At 51.3% G+C, this 14,132-nt stretch overlaps 1 protein-coding gene across 1 annotated transcript in view; it reads right to left on the bottom strand.

Annotated features, from left to right (window-relative positions):
- The window catches only part of SUN1 (Sad1 and UNC84 domain containing 1), a 54,944-nt gene extending 41,142 nt beyond the window's left edge, over positions 1 to 13,802 (bottom strand). Inside the window, exon 1 of the mRNA XM_059414253.1 lies at positions 13,692 to 13,802. The gene's annotated coding sequence lies outside the window, so the exon portion shown is untranslated. The remainder of the gene's footprint in view (positions 1 to 13,691) is intronic.
- Between the last annotated feature and the right edge of the window lie 330 nt (positions 13,803 to 14,132).

The following is a 14,132-nucleotide window of genomic DNA, read 5'->3' as shown; positions in this document are numbered from 1 at the left end:
CCCCCCCCCCCCCCCCCCCCCCCCCCCCCCCCCCCCGCCCAAGCTCCACCCCAGCCGCGTCACAAAGGCTCCTGACAACTGTGGGCTGAGCACTCACTCAATAGGCAGCCATGAAAGGCCTGGGAGGGGGACACTGTAAATGCCCCATATCTATCCTCATTCTCCAGAGGTGACCATGGACTAGGTTCTTATTCCCTATTAGTTACCCACTGATTAATGGAACCCCAACTTCCCAACTTCATTCCCACTTAATATTCTCCAACACCTGCATTACCAACGTTAAACCCCAGAAAAAGCTGTCCTAATCACTAATTTCTACCAACTGTGCTACAACTGGTGTCTGACACACCCTTAGTGACCACATCCCTGAAGTTTACAGAGGTCACCATTACAAACAAACAAGGGCAGAAGCCCTAAAGCCAATACCTGAGCATTCACTTCCAAGATCAAGACCAGGACACAGAGACATTAGAGCCTGCTGCTAAGGACAGGGCGGAGTCCTTGGATCTGGGCTCCGGTCCCAGCTCCGCCCCTACTAGCAGACTGTGGAGGGGGGGCCAGCTCTCCTGACAAGGCCGCTGAGGACCCAGGAGCTCCAGCCCATGACTCAGCACAGAAAGGGAGCTCAGAGCCTGAGGAAGCCCTGTGTAAGAACTCACAGACTCATTTAAAAAGTTAACATTTATATGTTCTCACATTTTCAACCACCTGAAAGAGATTCTGGTTAGTTTCTAATGGTGTTTTCAGAAGCTAACAGGAGGTGTAAGACCAACTACAGCCCTATTTTTCAACCTGGTTCTTCCCATCAATGAGCCAGATGACAAGGCTGAACCATACCACCTCTAGCCAGGTTTCAGGTAGGCCTTACACCACAATTTAAAAGTAAATTTAATTTGGGGGCACCTGGGTGGTTCAGTTGGTTGATTGTCTGACTCCTGATCTCAGCTCGTGTCTTGATCTCAGGGTCATGAGTTCAAGCCTCGTTTGGGGTCTGGTTCTGGGCATGGAGCCTACTTTAAAAAAAAAATTCCTAAATAAATAAACTGAATTTCTTGTCACTGAAATAAATCCAACCAAAGAAGCAAGCACAGCCACTGGCTATCATGGGATCCCAGGAATGACAGAATTCCAGCAGCGACTGCATCAAAAACGTAACCAGTGAGAACCGGGAGATACAGCAGACAGTGGCAGATTCCTGGTAAAATGGGCCTCGAGGAGACATGGACATAATAACATGCCCAGAGAGGACACCCTCCAAAGGACCAGTGCAGAAAGACACCAGACTCTAGAAGGCTCACCAGGCAGTGTGGCTCTGGAGGAAAGGAGGACAGGAGGGGACAGTGGAGGGCGTGCAGAGGGGACGAGAGGCACTCAGCAGCTGCTACAGCCCAGGCCCAGTAAACATGCGCCTACCTCTTCTAAGTAGTTCTGATTTCACTCCTCGGACCACATGAAGTGCATCCAGGTACAGAGCCATATGCAGAGCCTGACCTGTGGCCCAGGGGTGTGTTCTGGCCACAGCTTAGTCCACAGGACATTAAAACCACTTCTCCCCTGTAGAAGCACTAGAGGACCAAACACCCACAAAGCAGAACTACAAAGAGGCGGGACCCAGAGTCTCCGAAGGAAGGGATGATGGGCTGCTCTCTTCCACGCTCACTGCAGCAGAGTTCCTGGATGTGACGGTGAACGGTCCTGGAATTTACCCGGTGCTTCTCTCCACTGATCCTGCTTTCTCCCATTTTCCCTCCCCCTGTCCCCTAACCCTAATACTTGAATCACTCTTCAGTTCCCTCCATGAAACGTGCGCATTAAATACAGAGAAGGAAAATGAAATAAGGTGGCAAGAAGGATGAAATGAAATCGTGTGTGCAAGGCAGTGCCTGGCACACAATGCTCAACAGTGAGCTTGAGGGACGCCTGGGTGGCTCAGTTGGTTGGACGACTGCCTTCGGCTCAGGTCATGATCCCGGAGTCCCGGGATCAAGTCCCGCATCCGGCTCCCAGCTCCACGGGGAGTCTGCTTCTCCCTCTGACCTTCTCCTCGCTCATGCTCTCTCTCACTGCCTCTCTCTCAAATAAATAAATAAAATCTTTAAAAAAAAAAGTGAGCTTGAACATCTGGTAGAACGGAGTTATACAGCTGTGCTCTCAATCCTTTCAACATTGCTTTTCTTCTGAGTGAGCAACCGCTGAGATGGAGATCTAACTCACTCCCAGGTCTAAAGGCAAAGACCATCAGCAACGTGGACAGCTCCGACCAGGAGCCCACAGGTGGGAACGTCAGCCCGGACCTGTCAGACGCATGCCAGAACTCCCAACAGCAAACGTGCAACTCGGGTTCTAGATCCACTGATAACTAAACAGGAGCACTCAGCAATTTCAAAACGCTGCTCCCAGCCTCCATGTCCATCCCCCGAACACCACAGCCTTCCTGCTGGTATCAGGGCCCTGACTCTACTGGCCCCAGCCTGAGACTCAAGGGAAAGCTGAGTTGCACTCATACAACAGTAGATAAAAAAGCAGATCGAGGGGCGTCTGGGTGGCTCAGTGGGTTAGAGCCTCTGCCTTCGGCTCAGGTCATGATCCCAGGGTCCTGGGATCGAGCCCCATGTGGGGCTCTCCGCTCAGCAGGGAGCCTGCTTGCCTTCCTCTCTCTCTCTCTCTGCCTCTCTGCCTACTTGTGATCTCTGTCAAATAAATAAATAAAATAAAATAAAATAAAATAAGGCAGATTGAAAATGTCTTCAATGGCATCAGAAAACCCTGGAAAGAATCTGAGGCTGACATTCTGCAAATGCATGTGCTACAGAAGAGGGGCCCTGTCCAGGTTCCACTGTCCTCAGAGTGCTCTGCTCTGGCTGCTAGGACCTTATGAGGGGCCACTGCAGGCCCCAGGTCCAGAGCCCCAGGGCAGGACTTTCCCTGCCTGGGCAGTCTGGGCAGAGTGCACAAGGGCGCCTCCTCCATCCTGGTGAAAGACAGCTTCTTTTTTTTTTTAAGATTTATTTATTTATTTGACAGACAGAGATCTTAAGTTGGGGGAGAGGCAGGCAGAGAGGGAGAGAGAGAGAGAGAGAGGGGAGGAAGCAGGCTCCCTGCTGAGCAGAGACCCTGATGCCTGCTGAGCAGAGACCCTGATGCGGGGCTCAGTCCCAGGACCCTGGGATCATGACCTGACCCGAAGGGAGGCTTTAACCCATTGATCCACCCAAGCACCCCCGAAAGAGAGCTTCTTCAGGGCGGGCACGGAGCTGCCATGTCCAAACAAGAAAAGCACACGTTAGGGGCCACAGGGCTGAGTGCAGCATCTGCAAGTAGAAAAGATCACTCAGTGTCTCCTTGTACCTCGATCTACCTGCAGCTAAGAGAACATGCAGGCTGGCAAGCACAGGAGGAGTAGAGGGCCTCTGTTCAGGCTGAACTTCAGTTACAAACCTGAGGACTTAAGAACCTTTACAAATATGCAATTCTTAGTAGGGTTCTAAAATCAGAATTTAAAAAAATGTTCAGCGGGGCGCCTGCGAGGTTCAGTGGGTTAAAGCCTCTGCCTTCAGCTCAGATCATGATCCCAGGGTCCTGGGATCGAGCCCCACATCGGGCTCTCTGCTCAGCAGGGAGCCTGCTTCCTCCTCTCTCTCTCTGCCTGCTTCTCTGCCTACTTCTGATCTCTGTCAAATAAATAATAATCTTTAAAAAAAAATGGTTAGGGACACTTGGTGGCTCAGTCGGTGGCACATCTGCCTTCAGCTCAGGTCATAAACCCGGGGTCCTGGGATCGAGTCCCACATCCGGCTCCCTGCTTAGCTGAGAATCTCACTCTGCCGGCTGCTCTCCCTGCTTGTACTCTCTCTCTCTCTCTCTCTGGCAAATGAAAAAAATAAAACCTTTAAAAAAAGTAAAAATTTTACAAGTTTACAGAAAGTTATAAAATCAGAGTTAAGATTCTTTTTTTAAAGTAGGTTCCCCAATGAGGGGCTCAAGCTGGCGACCCTGAGATCAAGAGTCAGAGGCTTAACCCACAGAACCAGCCAGGCACCCCAGCGAGGTTTCTCCTTCAATGCCCCTTGAGTACATACTGCTACACTGTCATCATACGGTAGAGACAAAAATATAAAGCTGTTTGGTTCTTGAATATTTTAACCAAGAATGAATTTTAGTGCTGTGGGCACATACAATTTGAATTTTTTCTATTTAGAATGTCTGTACTAATCTAGTTAACAATCTAGAAAATGTGCCTGAAAAATCTCAAAACTTACAAGTGTCACACAAGAGTTAAAAACAGCTTTGACTGGGTGGCTCAGTGGGTAAAGCTGCTGCCTTCGGCTCAGGTCATGATCTCAGGGTCCTGGGATCGAGCCCCACATCCGGCTCTCTGCTCAGCAGGGAGGCTGCTTCCTCCTCTCTCTCTCTCTGCCTGCCTCTCTGCCTACTTGTGATCTCTCTCTCTCTCTGTCAAATAAATAAATAAATAAATAATCTTAAAAAAAAAAAAAAAAACAGAGCTTTGAGGAAATGGCAAAGCCAAAGACACAGAAAAAACTAACATCTCTGAAATAATATTAGCACACAATATTTTCTTAGGAAATGCTATCTGTTCTTAAGAAACACTGGAAAAAGGAACCTCCTTTTTACCCCTGGAGGCCCCAAGTAGCATTCCCTAGTCAACAATACATTTTTTTATTTTTTAGTGACATTATCTGTTTATTTGACCGAGAGAGACACAGTGAGAGAGGGAAACCAAGCAGGGGGAGTGGGAGAGGGCGAAGCAGGCTCCCCGCCGAGCAGGGAGTCAATGTGGGGCTCAATCCCAGGACCCTGGGATCCTGACCTGAGCCAAAGGCAGATGCATCACCGACTGATGCCCCAGGCACCCCGACAGTTTTATTTTATTGAACAGTGCACAAAGCACTGGGTTTACAGAGATGGGTAGGTGACAAATCAAACTTTCAGCTGATTTGGACACTGACAAAGTGGCTAAAACAGAATGAGCCCAGGCAGAAGAGGCCAGTGCCACCTCATGATCCGAAATCCTCACAGAGGACCTGCTGCGGGTCCCCCTGAGGCCAACGTCAGAACCTGTGGCTCTTGCCCATAACCCGTCCTCGGGGACAGAAGCCATCAAAGGGGACAGCGATAGCCAGAACGTTCCCCCAGCACTTGGCACAGCTCCAGACACGCCATCTGCCACGGTGCCGTCCCTCTGGGACACTGGGCGCGGCTAGCACGGGGTTCCTATGGTCCCACAGGACTCAGCGTGACCGGCCAGCAGTGGGCGCTCAACAGACCTTCCAGAGAGGTCCCAGGGCCGAGTGCACCCGCAGCAGAAGCGACATTCTATCACCCGGGGCCGATCCTTATCACCCACAGGGCCGCTGCCCTGGCTGTTTCCTTTGTCCTCCTCTGCAAAGAGGGTTACTTTTCAAAGTAAAATGCCAAGGTGGCCCTTTAAAACTTAGAACTAATTTTTTTTCAAGACTGTATATAAGGTCAAGGTGGTCCACACAGGGCGTAGCATTAGCTACAACTCATCTGCTGCGGACGACACGAGGGCTCATCCTGCCACGTGCCCCCCCTCGGTGCCCACCACCCTAGAACCACATCTTAATGTAACTGTCCCACTCAACAGGAATCCTGTTAAACCTAAATACTGTAGAGACTAACAAAGACATCAGTTATCTTTGTCTACATAACCAAAAAAATCTTAATTTGGTCTAAGTAAGACCATAAAAAAGATAATAATTTGGGTTAGAAATGAGTGTTTTCCAAATGTCATGCTCAATGTAATTACTTCTACCATAAAAAATAGAAAACTGGTGTTCATCTGTTTTTATCTTAAGCAGTAAAACAATGTTTACAAAAAGCTGTGATTTACACTAAGTGAGGACCCTAAAAATGAACTGAGTAAAACAGTGAATTGGACACAAATGACTAAAACAAAAATACTTGAAAGCTTCACAGAACGCTACATGTTTTATGTATACACACACATACACGAATATGTTTTTAAACTTCAAGGAAAACACCACTAAATTTCGTGGTAAATTATACAGACTGAGACTTCTACTCCTCACTTACCCCTCCTGTACTGTTCAACATTTTTTTAAAAGAGCAGGTATTAGCCTTATAATTTCAACAACTAATCCAGTAACTATTATCTTCTGCAAACAGTTTCTTTGTTCTCCATCCGTGAAGAGGTATGGGCAGGCAGACCCACGGGTTCCATTCGGGCTCTGTCGCCCAGCTAGGAGAACCCGGAACAGAAGGGAAGGACAAGGTCCTCACACCTCCGGGCGCCGTCGACAGAAGTCTCCACAGCGCCCAAGCCCAGAGTGTTACTGGAGGGTCAGCCAGGGAGTACCCAACCTGCTCGGTGCTGCCTGGCACAGAATAAAAATACTCAAAGTCAGTTATTAGCAGCAAGTCTGTGCTGAAAAACAGTGTCCAGCCAAGGCCGGGTGTTTCTTTCCTTTTTTGGGAAATGATGAGTCAACAGCAGGAGAGGTAGGCCGATGGGCTTGTTTACATAAGAGAACAGCTCTGAGTTTTAGGAAAGATAATTACTCCTAACAGAAAACAGTTATCACATGCTTACCTCTCCTGATCAAAAGTGCCCCAGATCTTTTTAATAAAAAACCCACTGCCTGATAGTGGTATTATCCTAGTATTTCAGCAGAAGCCCAAAGTCAAATTATTTATTCTGTCCATGTGAACATAAAGGTCTTCGTTCTGAGAGTCCAGAAAGCATGACCACAGGGTTGCATAGTGTCTGCTTCAACCCGGAACGCACTCCATCTCCTCACAAGCGGCAGTCACAGGGGCTGCCCACGACGCCATTTCCATGGCGAGATGCTGTCCCTGCGGAGGGCCATCCCACAGTAGCACTGCACAGTGAGTCTGGGGGCCTCTCCCACGGCTGACGGGGCCCCTCCTGGCCCTTGTAGGGCCGGACAGTGTGACGACTTCGACGTGGGAAGAAGAGAGGGGGTGCTGCCTTTTTCTTACTGTCTGACGGGAGGCTGACCGTACGCATCTCATCCGTGTCTGGGACACCCCTGCCTGTCACGGAAGCAGTCTCTAGTGACTCGGGCTGCACTGCCAGAGGTTCCCGCCTCTCCGGCTGGCTCAGAAAGGCTCCCTCCAACCCAGCAACATGCCAACAGTCTGCTATGGATTCTACTGCTCATCTGGGTCCCTCATCCGTCCCTGAGTCCTTCGCGTACAGCGAGGTAAGCATCAGGAGTGCACGCTGAGCACGTCTGCGGGATCATCCACAGCACCCATCAGTCTGGCCCTCCCCTCCCAGGGGGTCACCCCCTCTGCCTTCCGGCTCCCCCTGCTGCTCCATCTCCTGCCAGCTTCCAGCAAGCACTGACTAGCTCCTGCCCTCCAGCCTTGACCCCTCTAGCTAGAATACTGCCAGGAGGGGCTGTCTACAATCAGAGGGACCACCTCACCGCCTTCGCATCCCACCGTGGCTCCCTAGCACCCACAGACAGGGCCCAAGAGGCGGCCTGCACCAAACCCTCCATCCAGACGTCCCACTTATCCTCTCCATCTCCCAGCAATCCACAGGGCAGCTTCACTGAGGCCCTGGACCCAGACAACCCTCTTCTTCTGACCCCAGGTACACAGTTCCTCTGCTCCCTCCTTGGCTGGGAGGCCATCCTGATTCCCCACCCTCATCCCTCGGTCTCTTTCCACCCCACTTGCTCCTGGCTATCTTCTGCTCAGCCTCAGAATTCAGCTGAGAGTCCACGTGCAGGGAGCGCTCCTGGAGCCCCCACCCCGCATCCAAGTCAGACGCTCCCTTTAGTGCTCCCTCCAGCACTCATCACTCCACGGAGACTGTAATCACCACTTACTAACAAGTCTTCCTCTCTGAGGAGACCTTGCACTCTGAGCGCGGCCCCCGAACATCACTTCAACAGATCAACACCGTGTAGGCGCCTGCAGAGCGGGGAGAACTCACTGCTGTGTGGGTTCCTCGCTTTGCCTATCACCCGAAAATCCAGCCTCTGCTGCTCATGTGACCACACCTGGCAAAACCGTGCCGAGAGCGATACAAACGTGAGATAAGCAGGAAGGGTCGTGCACACCTGGGCCCCCTTATTCTATCTCCTAACAGACTCAAAGTGCTTCTCACTTGTGCTCATCAGATCAGAACAGCTGTGTCTTATTCCTCCTATAACTGGGAATGCGAATTAGAAACAGCAATCACGGGCTCTTATTTGAACTGCAAACGCTTAATCCACACGAGTTCTCAATAACTCTTCTCGTGCTGTCCCCACAAACATGAAGCAGTAGGCTCAAAATCGGTGTCTTCTGGTCCTGAAAAGCTCTGCAGCATAGGTAGCAAGTGAAGAACTCATCAAGTTGATCTGTTTTCCATATTCTAGATGTAGCTCACATCATCCAATAATACTGCCAACGACTGGAAAACAAACCAACCAGGGAAAGCACACCTTTGTTTTCAAGCTACACGTGTCCCCAGGGGAAGTGGCTCCTTCCCCATCGGGAGCCACTCACCTATGCTTCACCGCTCTCCATATGCATCAAGGACCTGCACTCCTATTATGCACAAAGATCAAGAAGTGTGCCTTGCACAGCTCTTATCTCCTAAACTAAAACGTGCAACCCAGGACCACTCGCTGAGTGCACCTGTGACTAAATGGTCACCCTTTCATCGACAGATAACAAGCATGGTTAGTTACAGATGTGATTCAAACTGCAGAACTGCCTAACAAATGACCCAAGTCACTTAACGAAATAGAACCAACAAAACACAGCATAAGCAGCAGGGCCATGTTCTGTATTCCCATCTGCCAATCCTGCTCATTTTGACCCAGTGCAAGCAAACGGTTTCAAAAGCACATCCTAGGTTCAGTCTCCTCTACCCGAAATCAAGAAGGGTCAGCAAGCCAAAACAGCCATGAGTTCCAAATCTGGGAATGGAGGGAGCAAGAAAGGAGGAACACGGTTACCCCAGTGAACAAGATGGGGCTGCAGCTTGGCTCCCACAGCACTCCTGCTGGGACACCACCACTGTCTGGTTCCCATGTGCCCTGGAGCCTACTTGTGAGCATAACCTTCCACCAGGTGCTCAGGCCGACCACCCCTGCATCTCAGTGGGTCTCATAGGTGCCATGACTCCCCGCACTCTTGCCTCACCTCAAAATATTCAGGTGGGAGCAGGAGATGCAGGGCTAAAAGATGGTTCCCTCCCATGTCTCTTCTACCAAAAACTGTTGCCTGGCGTTTGTAATTGTGAGCAAATTCAAATTGGCTCTACTTTCAGAATCTGGAGATCATCCGATCATCATAAATTCAGAACCAGGAACCAATGGCTATGAGCAGACACTCCATCAAACGCCAGTGTTCCCTGAAAATAGGTCACCCAGTAATTTCCAGTTGAAAATGGTACAATGAACAAAGATGGTAGCTCCCACTCTCTTCTGATACGCCTCCTAAAATGAGATTGTTCCTAAAGGCACACAGCCACAGATCAAAACAAAACCAAGAAAAGACAACAGCAAGAAACCTGGAAGGTAGAATGCAAATTAACGAAAACACAACTAAGCCAGAAAAAGCTGAGTCACAAGCTTGCAAGGAGAAGCACTGAGAAATGGTCCAACTGTCATCATGGAACCCCCGAAAGGTTACAATAGTGGCACCTGACTCCATCTGGACGGGAGGGTGGAGACTGGAACCGAAATACAGCAGGAATTGAACACTGAAAGTCCATTTAAACGCAGTTAGGCAAAACCCATGATCACACCTCAATCAATGCAGAAAAGCACTTGGCAAAATCCAACACCCTTTCATTATAAAATATTCAACCAAGTAGGAGTAGAAGGTAACTTCCCCAAGCCAATAAAGGGCATTCACTGACACCCACAGCTCACATCATCCTCTGTGGGAAAGGACACACAGCTTCCCCCTAAGATCAAGAACAAAACAAGAATGCCTACTTCCAGCACTGCTATTCAACATGGCACTGGAGTTCCAGCGGGAGCCATTAGGCAAGAACAAGAAACAAAAGACCTCCAATTGGAAAGGAAGCAGTAAAGCTATCTCTACTCACAGATGACATATCTCATATATAGAAATAAAGGATTCACAAACAAAAAAAAACTATAAAAGCTAACAAATTCAGCAGAGATGCAAGTTACAAGATCAACACCCCAAAATCAGTTGTATTTCTATAAAATAGCCATGAACAATCTGGAAATGAAATTAAACAATTCCTCTTACCACAGCATCCCAAAGAAAAACAAACTTAAAGAGTAAATTTAACCGAGAAAGAACAAGGCTCGTACACTGAAAATTACAAAACACTGCTGAAAGAAATTAAAGAAAAATACATGGAAAGACTTCCCTTGTTCATAGACCAGAAGACTTAATATTTTGAAACATGGCAGTAGAAGATTACTAAGAGATCTCCAGATTCAATGCAACCTCTATGAAAGTTCCAATGGCCTTCTTTGCAAACACGATAAAGTTAATCTTTAAATTCATATGGGGGGGCCTGGGTGGGACTCAGTTGGTTAAGCATCTGCCTTCAGCTTGGGTCGTGATCTCCAGGCCCTGGGATCTAGCCCCAAATTCAGGCTTCCTGTTCAGCAGGGAGTCTGTTAGCTCCCTTTCCATCTGCCAATCCCACCAGCTCTTGAATAAATAAATAAAATCTTAATGAGAAAAGAAAAGAAAGCAAAAACAAAGCAAAAAAGATAGTGAATGCAAGAGAGCATATAGAGAAACTAGAACCTTGTATGCAGCGGGTGGGACTGTAAAGTGATGCAGCCACTGCGGAAAACAGTCGGGCAGTTCCTCTACACATTAAATTAGAACTACCATATGATCCAGCAACCCCACTCCTAGATACATACCCAAAAAACGGGAAAACATGTACTCCAACAAAAACCTGTACACAAATGGTCATGGCAGCAATACTCATTAATAGGCAAAAAGTAGAAATGACTCAAATGTCCACTAACCAATAAACGGATTAAAAAAAACTGTGGTATATTCATGCAGTATTCTTCAGCCAAAAAAAGAAATGCAGCTCTGATACGTTACAACATGAATAAACCTTGAAAACATTATGCTAAGTAAAAGAAGCCAGACACGGAAGGCCACATACTGTAGGAATCCACGTCTATAAAACAACCCAGAGCAGGAAAACTCATAGACAGACAGGAGGTTAGTGGGGCCAGAGGCTGGCAGCAACGGGGAAGTGCCTGCTGACGGGTATGGGGTTTCCACTAACGGGCGAAACAGACCATTCTGGAACTAGACCGTGATGAGGGCTGGCCCCTCCAGACCCATCAAAGGGGCAAATTTTATGTTGTGTATTGCACCAGTCACACAACAGCAGTGGTTAGGCTCAGCCAGTGAAACATCTGCCTTCAGCTCAAGTCCCAGATCCCCAGGTCCTGGACAGAGATCCACGTGGGGCTCCCTGCTCAGCAGGGAGTCTGCTTCTCTCTCCGTTTATCTCTCAAAGGAATAAATAAAATCTTAAAGAAACAAAAAAACAAACACCAAGGGGTCTCTATAGCAGAGGATAAGGGGAATCCTGAAGCCCCAGGATGTCCTCCTAGAAAGGGAGAGGAACAGCACTTCCTTACTCACTTTTGAAGGCCACAACCACACTCTTCTACCCAACTTGGAAAACTAGGCAGGAGACTGGAAAGCCCTTGAGAGGATAAAATGCCCAATAAAGGATAAAGGTAATGCCCCTCCCTATCAGCCCAGAACTACCACAGGAGCGGGCAGGGTCCTGCTCTCCAATGTGCTCAACCAGGATCACCCAACATGTCACAGAACACAGGCCAAAGCAAGCAAAAACTGAGGTCACGGAAGAAGAGAATGAGCCACTACCGTGTCTACGAAATAAGAAACATGGCTGAGGGGCGCCTGGGTGGCTCAGTGGGTTAAAGCCTCTGCCTTCAGCTCAGGTCATGATCCCAGGGTCCTGGGATCAAGCCCCCCCCCCCCCCATCCCTCAGTGGGGAGCTGCTCAGTGGGGAGCCTGCTTCCCTCTCACTCTCTGCCTACCTCTCTGCCTACTTGTGATCTCTGTATGTCAAATAAATAAATAAATAAACAAAAATTTAAAAAAAAAGAAAGAAAGAAAGAAACATGGCTGAATTTTAGAGGAAAAAAGGAACCTCCAAAAAAGCTCTGGGAAATTTAAAATACGATGACCAAAATAAAATGCTAAATAAAAGAAAAAAAAAACTGAGGAAATCTACAAAGTGAAATGAAAAGACAAAAATGGAAAATGGGATAGATAAAGATTTTATATTTAAAAAGTACAAACAGGGACCAAAAGGGCTAAGTCCCAAGTAAAAGCATTTCCAAAACACACAGAAAACAAAAGTAAAACATGAAAAGTGTCCAAGAAAACAGTGCAAGAAAATGCCCCAGAACTAACCCTCCTGAGCTTCCAGACGTAGAAAAACTACACAATGTCCCATGAAACGGAGGCGAATAAACCAAAACCCAAGTTTCCAAGCACTGCAGACCCTGGGAGTGAAAACAGTGCGCGCACCCGGGGTTGAGACCGAGCAGCACGTACTGGGGCAGCGGGCCGCCCGCACCCTGGGAAGGCAAGCCCCGCACACCGGAGTGCTCCTGTGGGCACGAATAGGTCCCCACAGGGAAGGCAGGCCCCGGGCCCCGCCCCACCCCGGGGCTGGCAAGCACTCCACACCTGCTCACTCTGGCGGGCGGAGGGTGAGGGCCCAACCAGGACCAGCGCACCAGGTGCAGAAACTCTGGGACCTGTAGGAGAGCTGCAGAGCAGGTCAAGGGGGCGAGCGCCCCACCCCGCGCTCCAGCGAGGTCAAGCACCCCGAGGCCAAGCCGGGGACCCTGGTGGGGGGTCAGGGGAGCCCAGATGACGGGGGTGGGGGTCTCCCGTGTGTTGGGGGCGCGGGGATCGGAGGCACCGGAGTGTTGGGGGTGACAGGGGTCAGGGGCACCCAGGTGTGCGGAAGGCTGGGGTGCCAGGTTGTGGGGGTGGTGGGGGTCGGGTGCTCCCGTGTGTTGGGTGAGTGGGGGAAGCGGGGACTCCCGGGTGCCGCGGTTGGGGAGGCGGGGGCTCCCGGGGGTCGGGGTCCGGGGTGTCGGGGGCTCCCGGGTGTCAGGGTCGGGGATGGCGGGGGTCGGGGATGGCGGGAGTCGGGGTCGGCGGGGGCTCCCCTGTGTCGGAGGCGGGGGTCGGGGGGGGCGGGGGCTCCCGGGAGTCGAATCGGGGTAAGCGGAGCTCCCGGGGGTCGGGGATGACGGGGACTCCCGGGTGTCGGCGTCGGGGGAGGCGGGGGCTCCCGGGTGTAGGCACCCGGGGCGCCCGGGTAGGGGCGGGCGGCGACGACATAAGTCCCCGGGTGCGCAAGCGTCCCCACAGCCCCGCCGGCACCCCGCTGACGTCGGGCGGAGGAGACGCCCCCGGGACCCGCCTGCCGCAGACTCGGGCCAGGTGCGGGGACGCGCAAGGCCGAGGAGGCGGCGGCGGCCGTTGGCTGCACAGGCGGGGCCCGTGGCACAGTCCGTGCCCTCCGCCCCCGGCCCGCAGCTCCCGCCCGCTGTGAGAGACGCCCTAGCCCCATTCCTGTTCCCCCCGCCGACCTCGCTCCGGCCCCCTCACCCCTCCCACCTTTCCCCTCCCCTCCCCAGGAACTCACCTGCCTCGCGCCACAGCCACCACCGATTGCGCCCCCGCTGCCGCCCCAGGCCTGATCCGCGCCACCCAGACCCGATCTCGAGAAGAGACCTTGGGGGCGCCAGCCAATCGCGGGCTGCGACTGGAGGCGGGCGGGAGCAACGCAGACTTCCACCAGTCTGGAGCGCGCCACCTGAAGCCCCTTGGCCAGTAAGAAGGCGGCCTATCTAGGAGCCTGGCCAATCGCGAGCTGAGGCCGACCGCTCAAGAGGAGAAGTGGGCGGGGCCGCGAGGCGGTGCGCCGGACCGTACGGCGGGAGGGGGCGACGTACGCTGCGGCGGCCGTACGGCAGAGGCGGGACCGCGGCCGCCGCGGGAGGGGCCGCACGGAGGCGGAGCCATTGTCTCCGCCCCGCGGTGTCCGCGCCTCCCGCCTTGAGTTGCAGTTGGGGAGCTGATGCGA

Source organism: Mustela nigripes, chromosome 11 (assembly GCF_022355385.1).
Source record: "Mustela nigripes isolate SB6536 chromosome 11, MUSNIG.SB6536, whole genome shotgun sequence".
NCBI classification, from domain to species: domain Eukaryota; kingdom Metazoa; phylum Chordata; class Mammalia; order Carnivora; family Mustelidae; genus Mustela; species Mustela nigripes.
The sequence above is the reverse complement of the archived record's forward strand: the minus strand, read 5'-3'. Positions and strand labels throughout refer to the sequence as shown.